This window comes from Strix uralensis, chromosome 6 (genome assembly GCF_047716275.1).
Source record: "Strix uralensis isolate ZFMK-TIS-50842 chromosome 6, bStrUra1, whole genome shotgun sequence".
NCBI lineage: Eukaryota > Metazoa > Chordata > Aves > Strigiformes > Strigidae > Strix > Strix uralensis.
In genome coordinates, this window is record NC_133977.1 from 14,730,404 (window position 1) to 14,744,760 (window position 14,357).

Genomic DNA, 14,357 nt, shown 5'->3' on the forward strand with positions numbered 1-14,357 from the left:
GTTGTTGATTATCATTTTACCTTTATCAATGAATAACCTCTACAGAGGAATGGCAAACTGCAACATGTGTTGACCATAAGGTTCATACTGGTATTTGGCATAAGAAGATGAGAACTACACTCTGGGCAGCTGGTGTCCTCTTTTTGAAAATATAGGCTCAGCATACAGCCAAAGATACTGCAAATCAATGCAGATTTGCAAATTTCCTGCAAAAATTAAAAAGCTGGTGGAGTAATACTAAAACTCCTTCAACACTGGTGTAGAATCTGTGGCACCTTGTCTGGAGATCAGCTTCCAGGTATTGGCCCTTTATTCCCTAGAAAAAAGTTGGCAGATGTTGCATCAGTCTGTGTATGAAGGGCTCCTGTTTCCTAAAGATTTGTTTGAGGCAGGCATTCATGATTCTCATTGCAGAATATTCATGATCCCTTCTATGTTCCCATTCTGGCCTCTACTTTCAGTTGCTGTGGCTGGCAATTTCCTTGTGCCAGCTTTTGCATGCACCTGCAGGCTTCCCAAAGCTGTTATTCCTTATCTATTTGTTTACACCTCAGCCTAGTACTTAGTATTTTCCTCACTTGTGTTTAGTACCCAGACAACTCACTCTCAAAACTGCCCAAATATTACACTATTTCTTACCAACAGTGGTGGGTGAAAAAAAAATCCCAAGAATTAATTTCTTTATTGGAGACTTTATTGGAAAATACATAAAAAGTAGAACCATTTTTGTTTAACTTTTCTAAATAGATTTACAGTTCATTTTAAATAATGAACTTTAAGTCACTTTTAAAAAGTCAGAAGTAAAGATACGGAATAAAGTTGCAGCTGAGGTTTTTCTTCCCACTACACTGTCACACAAAAACTGAAGCTATTTCTGGCTGTTCTTATTTTTAGATTGTTCTTCATATACCATCTACTATCATTGAAATTAATGAGAAAATAAAAGGAGTGACCTTTGGCTGAGCACATACAGTTTATGCATGAGCTAAACAGCAGGATCCTTTTTCATTCTTCTTTTTCCCACATTCTCTTTCTCCCTGCTCTCCCCCATCCAAATATAATTTGTAAAGCCTTTAGAGCCTTTCATCCTATGTGTTTCCACTGTGTTCCTTTAGATGAGTCTCAGGTCCATGATTCACATCTATTTCTTGTGCTGAAAGGTCAGTGGCACCCTTGTTTTACGAATATAATGCGCCGTTCTCTTGAACTTCAGAATTATTTCCAAAACTCCCAGGCAAAATTCATACAGCTCAGGGTGCAGATAAATGTCAGCAATGCTATAAAGAGCACTCTTGGAACACAAATACAAGCCTGGACGTTCAAAGTTACGTTGTTTAAAATAAACCAGCATTTACTGAAGATCTGAATAGTTTTGAAGACATGATTCCAAATGAAGTGTTAATTCTGAACCTGTGGCCTCACCGTAACATTGAGTATCTAATTCATGCCCAGCTTTCTGCAGCAGGTGAATGAGTCCATTCACCAGATACTCATTCCATGAAGCCACTGCAACTGAATAGAGTAGAAACTGCCCAGCGAGGTTTGCTTGGGCACGGCCGTCACAGAGAGCTGTGTGCCATCGCGCCGAGGTGTGTCTCGGCCAGCCCACCTGCCTGCCCTGAGGAAACGCTGCCAGCTCTGCCCCGTTTGGAGGGTGGGCTGGGTACGTTCTTACTATAAATCTCACCTTGAATTATTTTCCATGCTGCAGTTTGGGAATCCTTGGTTGAAAAACTACTAAGTGCTGCCTCCAAACTGAGGGGAAGGGGTAAGAAGTTAGTTTTCTGGCTGAGGGTAGGGAGTTCACATAGAGGTTGTTATGACCAAGAGAGTCTCCTTTGCATTAGCAGGAAGAGAGGTATGCAACGATTTTGAGAGGAAATGCTATGATTTTCCAGTACTTGTAGCTCATATTGCTAACAAAAATGAGAAGTGATATGTGTTTAAGGGAAATGCTGATGACGGTGTAAGACACCAATACTGATAGTAAATCCAGATTACAGTTGTTTATGGAAAATTTGCTCTTTTTCAGTTCCAGGCATGTGGTTGTACCTCCACATTCTAGTGTTTAAATTTAAGGGGATAGTTATTTATTGCTCCTTTAGCTTTGTTTTAACAACCCCGAGTACGTACTTTCCTTGGAGCTTTTAGGCGGCATTTTAAAGCACTGATTCCTGAAAAACTTTGCGGTAAGTTTTTAAATTCTGGTGGTTTGCCACGAGTATTCAGAGAGAGGAAGATTCCCGCGCTAGCAGGGGTTGGTGCCGCCTGCTTCCTTCTGCTCAGTGAGTTCTGGGGCAGGTCTGTCCATGAGGGCTAGAGCCGTCGCTGCGCGGCTCGGGCTTTTATTCGCGCGCGGCAAGAGGCGCACACGGAAGCGGTGAACCCGCTGCGGACCCGGGGACTGCTCTCCGTCCCCCGTGACCCTTCCCCGCCGGCACTGGGCAGCACAGCCGCGCGTTGCGCGGCCGGACCCCGCTTCTCGCCGCCCCCCCGGCCGCGGCCCCTCGCTCCCGCCGCCGCCGTTGCTGTGGGCGGGGGCCGTTGCGGCCGTTACTGAGGCGGGTCCGGGGCGGCGCGCGCGCGCGCGTAGGGGAGGGGCGCGAGGCGTGTCCCGTCCCCGCGAGCGGGCGGCGGAGTCACCGCCGCGCCCCGCCACCAGCTGCCCCGCCGGTCCCAGCCTCCTCCCTGGCCTCTGCCGCGGCGGCCCGGCGGCTACCAGGTAAGGCGCCGCCCTGCCCTGCCCTGCCCTGCCCTGCCTGTGCCTGCCCTGGGCGGCACCCGCGGGGGGCGGAGGAGGGCCCGCCGGGAGTTTCCTGCCGAGGGGGGGGGCGGTTACTGTGGTGCCGCCCGGTACCCCACCCGCTGCTCTAACGCTTCAGGCCCCGGCGCCGAGACGCGGAGGCGGGCGGGCCGCTCCTGGCGGCACGGGGATCGCAGCCTGGCCCGGCCCCGCGGACCCCGCCCGACGTGCGCCGGGGCTGGCTCTGCCGGCGCCTGGGAGCCCCTCGCCGCGGCTGGCCCGCTCTCGCCGCTCCGCCAGCCCCCGGCCGCCGCCGGAGCCGAAACTGGGCTGGGCTGTTGGAGGCTATTCGGTAACAGCCTGGGTCATAAATGATTTAAGTGGCGGCCCGGGGGGGACAGGCAGCCGGTCCTCCCGAGCGCAGCCGTTTATCCCTGGGCTGTCTTGGCGGCCGGGGGCGCGGAGCCAGCCGCGCGTTTGTCCCTGAAACGCTCCGTGCGTCTGTGGCCGGGCTGCGGAGCGCTGCTGCGAGCACAGCGCTGGCACAGCGCGAGGGGGGGACGGAGGGTGCTGTGCCCTAGCTACGGGCTCTGCACAGATCCACCCCTTGGAGGATTTGTTGTAGCTGCACCAAGGTAAAAGACCGCTAAGGTGATGGGGGTGTGGATGTGTTTTGGTTTGTTTGGGGGTTTTTTTTAGCGTTCGTTTTTTACTGTGCCTGAAGAATTTAATCATTAGGTGTGGAATTTGTTGATAAGCACGGGTAGCTGGCAATATTCTTTTATTCTCTATCAGAATGCGATACTTCCTTTAAGCTGTAAATGAACAGTGTAAGCTTCTTCCTCAACCTCATCATCCTGAGATGTGAATCACTTGTACTATCAGATTTATTTGCTTTAGGATAAAAGGCACCACAGAAAACTCACCTATTTCATTCTAGGTCACGTTCCCCTGGATTGATTTGGTTGATTCAGCTTGAAAATGTGCTGCAAGGCAACTAACGATCTTCCGTAGAAATTATTTTCTGTTAACTTTTAAATTTGAATTACCTGTGTGTGTGTAAAGCATCTTCTGTTTCTCTGAGCTCCTGATGCAGTCATAAGATGTTTTCCAAAATGTGATGATTAGATAAACTAAAAACTTTATACTCAGAAAGTGGAAAAGATGGCTGCATGCAGGATGTCAAGGTTAACTAGGAACGTATTTGCACTGGCCATGAAAGAAATCCTGGGTGGTAACCTGTTGAACACCACTAACTGGAGTCTTCAAGCTGCTGTGAGCAGGGCACTGTGCCCTTGCCACAATTGTTGCCGTGAATGCAGTCAAACTGTGTAAATGCAGAATGATTTCCAGGTCAGAACAGGTTGATGAATTTCATGAGGCGCCATCACAACCTGATGGAGCTGAACACTGCTGATAGGCTGTGAGTGTTCTCCCACTAATTGTGTTAGGGGAGTTGAAGGAGTTTGGCCCTTTATGAGAACAGCAGGATCTGTTAAATGTAATGGGACACTAATCAAGATAAGGCTTGTACTGTGTCAGGTGCTGTATAAACATGTAAGGAGGTAAGGTCACAACTCTGGGAAATTTGCTGTATAAGAAAGTGTTATGATTAAGATGAAGTAAATTAAGTGCCCTTCAAAATGTTCTCAGGGTTATCTTTAAGTGAAGGGTCTATTTTGACAGTCTTTATGCCCAGGCAGATGCCTGAGAAGGAACATGTGCTTGAGAGTTATTGCTTTGTCTGACATGTAGTAAGGAGCCTAAAAATTGAACACAAGCATCTCCAAGTACTTCCTGTGCTGAGGGAAGTTTGGTTCTGAATCTATATCAGTTATCTAGTCCTTCTTGCTAAAAGAAATGCAAATGAAGCTATGTCAACATGGACACCTTCCCGCTGTTTCCCAAATCTTAAGGAAATACCTGTATGGAACTGAAATCAGTTCGGGCCTATTTTTAGGGGAAAGCACAAGGTTCCAACAGCCTGCAGCGTATTTTATATTTTCTTTGAGTTTTCATCTAGCAGTGGGGGAAGTACCAAAGCTGCGCTTGCCAGCAGTTGTAGGCAACCTGTATTTGGTATTAATTCCCCAGGCTGTTAGATTTGTGCTCGTTTTCACCCACATGCGTTGCCTCTGTTGTCGTTCTAGGGACTGTATTTCCTAGTATGTTTTTAGGGCCCATGCCTTAGAGGTCTTTGGACACTGTTAAGTAATGCTAGTCATGCAGAACGCAAAAAAAAAAAAATAAATCCTCAATCATTTTCTCAAAACAGTCTGGTGTGGTGCTTTACACATCTAAAGAAAAGGTCAAACTCCACTTTTCACTGTGCACTGGAGGATAAAAGTAAAGCTGCGTTAACAATTTGGAGCAGAAGACCCAGAGGCAGTGAGGCTTTGCACAAAGATCAAGGGAAGAAGAATAACTTACAGTTGACTGTAGTTAACATTAAGGATTCTATTGCCCGTGTTACTCTGGGGAAATATGACTTCATACCTATGGCTGGTGCCACTGTCTCCTCCATGTTTTTCTGCACTGTCCCAATCCTTCAGTTTCTCTCTTCTTCCTCCTGCCTTTTCCCTCCTTAGATGCTTCACTAGTTTTCTTGCAGGTTTCTCCTTTGTGTACAAAAATGAACAGTAGTGAAATAGTTAACTTTTATAGCAAAGTGCTTTTATTTTAGACTGGGCACCTTCCCCTGCTAATATTTGAAAGCAACACTGTAGCATTATCATATGAAATATTTCAGGCCCTGAACTTCATTGAGATTAGCAGGGGGCTGTACCGTTCACATCTCTTTGCCCTGTTTGTTTCTGAGCACATGTGCAGCGCTTTTTTGCCTCTGCTTTGCATTTGCAAGATTGTCTTTACAGTCCTGAGGACTATAAGCTCATGTTTTATAGAGTATGAGACGATGGGGTGTGTAGTTACCTTGGGGGTATATTTGGTATGGCAGGACTTTTACTTCAGATATATATCTGAAAGTGGCATCGTGGGTGATTCCCGCAGCAAAGATTTTGGCCCGGGTAGTGCTGTCTTGTAACATGCCAAAGACCAGCTCCTTGCCTGATGTAATTTGATAGGGTGGTCAGAAGAGCTGAATCCGACTGACACCTTGACCAATGGTGTGTGCAAAATATATTGCTTGATTTCAGGAGGGGTTGTGGGAGCACAAGGAATATAAATTCTGGGATGTGGCAAGAAGCTGGAGAGTAAAAACTGACATTCTTTGACTGTTCAGTTTCATAGTACATGAGTGGAACAAGAGAGTGAAGAGGGCAGGTCTGACAGCTGTGACTTTTGTTTTTGAATGGAAGTGCAGTAATTCCCTACTTCTGGATATGGATTAGAAGAAATCTGGTTTTGCTTATTAGCCCCCACTGTCTTTCCTGCTGAAAGTTTGTCTGTGTGAGGCTTGTTTAGAAACTCTGTAATGAAATCATGTGTGCAAATCCCATTTTGGGTGTGTGTGCATTTGCATGTAAAACCTGAGAACTGAAAATGTGATTGGGACGGGTGGAGAAGGAAAATGTTTCTTCTGAGAAGATGTCAGCAGATGTAATTGACCCTTTTTTGTGAGTGACTTCAGAAACAGACTTCAGAATTAAACAGTCAAATGCTGGTTTCTCAACATAAAAAATATCTTTTTGTTGAATAGGCCACCATATACTTGATGGGTGATGGCAAATTTGCTCAATTACTAAAGTGATTATTAAGTAACAGTGACAATGCTTTCACTTATTATCCCAGTGCAATTATACTTTTACTAGATCTTGTACCAAAAAAGCTTCTGTGATTTTCTGTTTAGACAAGGCAAAGAGAGCAGCAGACCCTAATTAGGGTTTTGGAATACAGTCAAAACTCTGCATGTGTTTTAAACTTCTCTTGTAAAACAACAATAATATAGAATGCCTGCCCATCTTTTTGTAATACAAAAGAGACTAATCTAAAAATATGCTCTGCATATACATAGTAGGAAAGGGTTGTGGCATAACATTTTCAGAGCCTGTTCTTTTTTTGATTTGCTCTGAACTGAAACTATGCAGTTTCTTCAAAAACCATGAGTTACAAATGAATCTGCAATACTTTGTGACTCCTTGTCCTTTTCCTTCAGACAAAAGGCCCTTTCAATCCATTGTGGAACAGTCACCGATTTTCATGTGGTCATTCAAGAAAAGGCTAGTGATTGGCCTTCATAATAGGCCTTTCAGTACTCTCTCTAGTGGTTTGCTGACTGAAAAAAAAAAATGCCTATGGCTGTGTACTTTATCCAGTGTTTAAATTACTGATGAATCTAATCCCCCAAGTTGTTGAAAAGGTAAGAGTTCAAATGGCAAAGAAGCCTCACCTGTTTCTGAATACTGCTGTGCTGTTGCTCAGAGTTGGGGACAGGTTTTGGCCTGTCTGATACAGTTTGATGTTCATTGACTGGAGGTCTGTTCTATTCCTTTTTTTTAAATTGGTAACTTAAACCTGTTGGTTCCATGAAGAGGGCTGATGCTGTTTTATGTTTTGAGTGGTGTTGAGCAATGTTATCTGTGTTGTGCATGGTCAAGTGGACTGTGAATATGATTTCTTGGGAGGTGACGATCCTCGAAAGTTGTGGGTGTGTTTTGAGTTAGCATTAAAGAAACTGCTGCCACTGTTGTGTTGGCAGCTCAGTCTCATTGAGTTGCTATCCTTCTGTGCTGGTAAGGCCAACCTGCCTGGCAGCATTTCAAAATAAACACCCTGCATTCAGGGCAAGTAGGCTGGTGTTTGTTGTCCCAACTTGATGCAAAATCCATGCAAGGATTTATGGTGTTTGACTGACTCTTACCTGGAGCGGCACCAAAAGATAGTGTTTGTGCTATGAGACATTTCTGAGTGATGGTAGTTCTTCAGGATCCTGGTTGATTTTGTTAGAAACCTGTGCAAAGCTTGCCCTGAAGGTTCAGCACTGAAGTGTCCACCTGAGTGCTCTCCTTAGCATGTGGCTTTTATTGCTGCTGAAGACTGATGCAGACTGACAGCTAATGGGTGGCAGATCAGAACTTGAGGCTTTCTTATTGGTTTAAGTACAACTGCCAAGAAAAAGTGTATTTGGGCTTTGGATGACTCTAAGCTCAAGCATGTACTCAAATGGTCATTTCAGACTGAATTACTTAGTAATATATAAAAACAGTTTTCAGCATGTACTGTTCTACACACATCCAGCTTGCGGCTTCTACTTCTGCATTACACTTAAACTATCTGCTTTTAGTATTTAAATTAGTGCTGTGTATAGTTCTCTGTGTAAAATTAAACGCAATGGAAGCCTTGCATGTGCAGTCTGGGTGTGGTGGTACTTCTGAGTGGGAATGTATTCAGAGACTGTGGTTTATACTAGTGGTGGAAAAATCAACAAGTCCCAAAATGTCATCACTGTGGAACGACTTTCTGTGTTGGTGCAAGGAATAACTATCTTGTGCAGTAATACCAACCTGTGCAGAATTTGATTTGGTGATCTTTAGGGTGCAGTCTGAATGAAATGGTGCCTTTTTTTGTAATTCTGTTTCCAATAACAGCTTAATGCTGGCTAGAAATTGTTTTGAGTTGGCTGGTTTCTTAAGCTGCTGGCATGAAGTTGTGCTTTGGTGTTAGGATCAGAGCTTGTGCTCCTTGCTCTGGAGTTGATGAGAGGGATGGTGTGGAGATAGACTGCTTGCATAGCGCTCAGGTGGAGAGAGGCTTCCCTGTTTGTTCCTGCAGCTCCTGAGGTTTCCCGTGTACTGCAGCCATTTTGTTACTGGAGTGAAGGAAGGAAACCTACTGCTCATTAAAATTCTCAAAGAACTTGAGGGTTTCTTCCTCCACAATAGCCAAATTATGCTGTGTACAAACACAGTGGAAGCCAGAGAGGATTGGATGATTCATCTGGTCAACAGAGAGACAGCTGGGTCTGAAACATAAGGAAAGAACAGCAGAAAGGAGTCGAAAGATCAGGTGTGTGCTATCAGATAGCTGTAGGGTGGGTAGGGCAAGAGATGTATCTGCCAACGGTGCCCTGAAGTGATCTGCAGTGTGAGGCAAATACAGATGAACTAGAGCAGCTGCTGTGTAAGAAGAGTTCCTGGAGGCTTGTAGTAGTAAAGAATGCAGAAGATGGTGGTTGGAAAGAGGTCTGGTAAGGGAGGAAGGTCAGGGAAGATCCCAGGGGCTGGAAGGCACTCTGACAGTCAGAAGGCACCAGGGTTTTGACCATGTCTGTTTAGATACTCAAGTGGGAATGGAAGCTCATGAGGTGAGGGTGAAAAGGGGGGAATTGCAGGGAATATATTTTCTGTGTGATGGTAATACAAGATCACGGCTTCCCTGGCCCTGATGGGGTTTTCCTCAGATTTGGCCATTTGGTTAAGGATCTGATGTAAATGATTGGGCGTGCAGCAGTTCATATGTTACTAATTTAGAACCTGATTCTCTTGGGGCCTGTGCTTACTGAAATCCACAAGTAGAGTTTGGCCCATTATCACTGCTTCGTTGTTACTCAATAAAAACAGTTCTGCCTTTATTATCTGTTGGTAAAACCACACACCTGTCTTTAATAACTGTGCTCTTGTGCCCCTTGTAGATCTACATATGCTGATTCTTTACTGAATTGCGGATGGATTGAAGGTTTTGCAAAAGGCCAGAGAACGTGGTTGGCAGAGAGTTGATTACAATAGCTGCACTGACTTTTTTTAATGTACTAATTATTATTTTATCCTAAAAGAAGTAAAATAAATATCAAACAGTGGTGTGTTGGGGAAACCTTGAGCTGAGCAGATAATCAGCTTTACATCAGACTCTCTAGTGTTTATCTGTGTGTGAAAGGGGACTATGGAAAACGTCATAATTTTTCTGGCACATGCTGGAGACACGAAATCCTCAACATTGGCAGAGTTGCGCTTTTGTGATACTGGTGTAAAATCAGTATCTTGCCATATGATTTTTTTAATATATTCTCAGTTTTCATTGTGGAATTATTTTTTACATTAAGTTCACTGGACTTTTTGATACAGGGTGACTCTAATGGTGTACTATTAGGTCTGCATCACAGCATGGCCTGTAACCTCACAATTTTTTCCTGTCATGAGGGACACAAGCCCTTCACATGTCTGAAATAGGTGCAGTCTAGGTCCTTTGCAGCTTAGTTTCTGGGAAGGGATATTTCAAACGAAGGTCCTGTCGGAGCTTTACATGTATTGGAAGTTTTGCAGCACTTTTGATGTGAGTGGGAGTTTGGTTATATGTGCTTAGAATATGGCATGAGAGACCACTGTGGAGCAGGCGGCAGCAGTGTGCTAGTCCTGTGTTTATGTAATGCTCAATCCTGAAACTTCTCACAGTTCTGTGAGAGGGTTTGCAGTCCACAGAGTGTTTTGGGATGAAGGGTACTCTGTAAAGTGTTGTGTTTTATTTTGTAGTAAAGAGAGCCTACAAAACCAAGGAAGTTCTGAACAAGGGCAGACATTTGGCAGTCTGGAAAGTTGCTTTGCTGTTGTGTAATCTGGCAACAGATGGTCATGTATGTAAATTCATCCATTGCACTGCCATCACTTGACAAAGAATGATGGGTTGCCTTTCTCTGTGCTAACGGGATGAGTTGAGGTTCCCATGTTAGCATTTTAGCATGCAATTCCCTTCTCTTAAATTACACTGTATCAAACCATAATTGTTTTGCACATTACCCTATAGATGAGGAAAGGTTGGAAACTTCTAATTGCCTTCCTGGTGTTGGATTTTCAGAGATGTTGAGTGCAGAAAGTTCTAAATTGGACTTGTGTGCAGTCAGATCCTTTGAAAATCAGAGGATGAATCAGATGAATGGTGGTACCTTCCAAAGCATTTTAATGAGAATTGTCAAAGAGCAAAACCAGATTTATTAAGCTATTATAAGGGGCTTGTTAAATGGAAGAGGGATCATCTTGCAGTTGCAAGGTCTATTAAACTGCAAAAAAGTTAGTCATTACCATTGTTGCATCATATTAAAGGAGTGAAGCAATGTAAATGCAATCGTTAATTAAACTGAATAGCACACCTCTAACTATCATTCACTATTTTAAGTGAATAGTATCCTCTTCCTTCTGGAGAGCTACTCAGCCTGATACTAAAGATTCCTTTTATGTAAATTAGAAAACAAAAACCTTAAGATTGCTGTTACTTATGACAGAAAATAGATGTTTTGTATCATGGTATAGTGTTCATTCTGGGCTGAACTCATCTTTTCAGGCTCTGCATCCTCACTAGCTGCCAAGTCAGAGCCCAGCTCTTCAGAAGTGGTTTAATAGAAGGAAAGGGTCAAACAGCATGATAGCAAGGGCTGTTTTTTTGCAGTGCCAAAAGGCCTGGGCAAGGACAACTCATTTTGAAATCTTGGTCTGTGCGGTAGGAGCGTGTGAAGGTGCTTCGCCTCATGTGTGTGGGAGTGAGGCTGTGGCAGAGCCACGTTCCTGCTGCAGGCCTTACAGCAGGCATGGGCAGCTGCTGGAACTGGCGCCAGCTGGCACCCAGGGTGGCTTGGGATGGCTCTTGCTGAATGTGCTGGTTTTGTTGGATTTTGTCTTTAAACAAATTTGGTACCAGACTCCATAAAAGGCTTTGCCTTTTGCTAGTTTAGGATTTTTCCGGGTGGGACCTCGGGGTGTTACGCACTACATTTTTGGACGTTTTCAGATTGCAGAACTGGCCACAGAAAGGAGATTTGGGAAGGAATCTGTTGTTAATTGAAACAGAAAATACAGGGATACACAGGCTTTTGAACAGCAGATGGACTCCTTAAGAGACAGGCCATAAATTACTAACCCTCTGTGTTCATACAAATGTAGAAAGGTGGCTGTTCATGGATTAAGGTTTTAAACAATAAATTAAAAAAAAAAAAAAACAAACCAAAACATCCTCCCCAAAAAACCCCAGACAAACAAAACAACAAAAAACCACACACACAGAGTATACAAATAAACTGTGTGTAGTTAAAAGAAACATCTAAAGAGCAGTCAGATATGGCAGTGATGGAATGGGAATATATCAGCTGCTCATATTCAGCATGATCTGAACTCTGCTATGTAAGTTGTTCAGCACATGGGATACAAGGAAGTCTAAGAAGTGTATGTATGATCTGTCTTGTCATACATACAGAAATAAAGACAGTATGATTTTCTCTGGTCTGACTCTATGCTTTTTTACATGACAGTTTTAAATTTTCATGTAGCTTCTTCCTTAGAAGAGTCTATTAGATTTACCTTCCCACAGCTTGATCCAGCATCAGGGTCAACCTATGAGGAGGAATGGGGCCCAACCCTTGCCTGTTTCTAGCTGTCTCCCCAGGTTGTTTGAAACACTATTTCCATATTCAGAGTATAGGCTGAAATCTGGAGGCATCCAGGAGTCTGTCTGCTTTTGATGAGAATCTAGGATTTTTTTGTTGTTGTTAAAACAAAATATGAAAAAATTAGATTATCTTAATTCAAAGTCGTTAATGAATCCAGGCTGATCATTTGTATAAAATATTTGGCCTGAAGTTGTGTGAAGTAAATGAGTTCTCATAATTCCTTGAAAGGAGAAGCCAAGAAGAGAACTGCTAATAAGGTCCCCCAGCCGTTATGTGTTAACAGCCATGTGATAATATTTGTGTGATTACTGACAGATGTGAGCATTCTTCTGTGAGAAACATAAAGAGCTTAAGTGTGTTGAACCTCTCTTCACTTAAATGACAGACCGTCAGAAGAAAAACACTCATGCAGAGAGTGCATCTTTCAGAGCTGTTACAAAAATGGCTCTCCAATTCCATTTCATATGCAATATGTATGTAAAGAGTAGGGCCAACGCAACACCTCAGTCTCTGGAAATTTGTTTGTGTTGCTGATAAATGTTAGTTTCTTACTTTCTCTTGTGGCATTAATTCTGTGGAATTCCCATTCTAGTTATACAGGAATTGATTTGATGGTTTCTAAGTTTGTCTCTTACATAAAACGTGAAACAGTACATGACTGAACAGTGCTCTGTTCTATTAGTTTAGGTAATATTTATTAAGCAATCTGGATTGCAGATCCTGACCAGCTCTGGCTACATGGCCTCCCTCATCCCAGCTCCCTCACTGGGGCTTTACTTTGCTCAGGTTTTGAATTGTTATTTGATTCATTGTTGGGGTTTTTGTTTGCTTTTTTCCTCTAATGGCCCTATCCCTTACCCTCCCATGATGATACAGTAGTCAAATTTAGGTCAAAGTAGTACCCTAAGGAGAGGCTGTTTCCAGAAGTCTTTTCTTACTTAAATGCCAGGCATGTGAGAGGGACCAGATAATGATATTTCTGGTAAACTGTTGGACTTTATATTCTGATACCAGACTTTATAATCTAGCCCTGTCTTCAGGTTTTTCAATTAAAAAAAAAAAAATATTTTAGGTAATAAATAAAATAACTATATACTGATATATTTAGGCATACTTAAAGTTTAAAGGTATTCCTTAAATTTCTGTGATCTTTTTACTTAACTACAAGGCATCAGTGATGAAAGAAGAATGTTTCAGCAGTTCCACATCTGTTCCTTAGTGGGCTGATGTTACGTATGGTGTTCTACAATAGTTCACGTTTCTTTTTTGTATTTGCAACGTGTTTATTTTTGCGAGTGAGGATGGACAGATCGGTTGTGTCAGAAGATCATACTGAGTTTTTCCTTTATTCCTTCCCTTATGCTAGAAGTTCTGACAAAGAACGTAGGGAATTGGATAAAAAATTGGCCTCTAGTACAATGAAGAGTGCCCGTTTTGTTTTTATCAGCTACCCTTTTTAAAATATGAGAGATTAAAATAATTGTTTCCCACCTACTACCTCCACATATAAAAAGCCTTACTCATAAAAATACTTGTAATGCATTAAAAAAACTCTTAGAAAAAAAGTCATGTTTCTTCTCATCTCCTTTTACTTTCTCTTTAGAGAAGACATAATTTAAAAAGTAATTAAAGCATAGAATGTTTTGAAAGTCTTGTACTCTAAACAGGAATTAAAATTAAAACTCTAAGTCTGCATTTTTTTCTTCCCTCTTTTCTTTTTTCTTCCTTCTAAGCTCATTCCTGGAAATCATGTCATGCCTCCAGTCAATTGTGCATGCATAGTAACATGTAACACACCATTTCTGATCTAGTGGGTCTCATAGTCCTTTTAGGTATGTCAGATCCTGCTGGCAGAAAATAAGTGAGGAGTGACAGTGGTGGATCTTCAGCAGTGGCTCAGGGCTGGCTTGAATACTGATAGTTCACTGTTAGTATGATTTGTGTTAAATGAGGCATTTCATTATATACAAGATGCAAAAAGATGTAATCATTTAACTCTTGTTTTGTAACTTGGTAATTCTGCTTTTAATGACCAGCTTTTACAATGCACTGTAGTCCTGAACATATACCAGAAGTTGCTCATATGGTTTCTCAAGTTCATTGACTTCAGTAATTCACTAGGAGAAGAGATATACTTATGTACTATGGTGGCTGAGATAAATTTTAATTTTTAACGTATTGGTAATCAAGGTGAATGTGAGGTGGTCAGGCAGTGTGTGTGTTTGAAATCTGCAGGTATGGATGTTAAGGTATTTGTTGACATGTGAAAGCTTCAGTTGTTCATAC

The 14,357-nt window shown here is 42.8% G+C and overlaps 1 protein-coding gene across 2 annotated transcripts in view; it reads left to right on the plus strand.

The window, feature by feature from the left end:
* SPATS2L (spermatogenesis associated serine rich 2 like) overlaps window positions 1-14,357 on the plus strand; it is a 155,043-nt gene that overhangs the window by 65,604 nt on the left and 75,082 nt on the right. Inside the window, exon 1 of one of the 2 annotated variants that reach the window (XM_074872807.1) lies at window positions 2,662-2,722. The exons of the other annotated variant lie outside the window; for it this stretch is intronic. The gene's annotated coding sequence lies outside the window, so the exon portion shown is untranslated. Of the gene's footprint in view, window positions 1-2,661; window positions 2,723-14,357 lie in introns of those variants that run through there. 2 annotated transcript variants of the gene reach the window in all.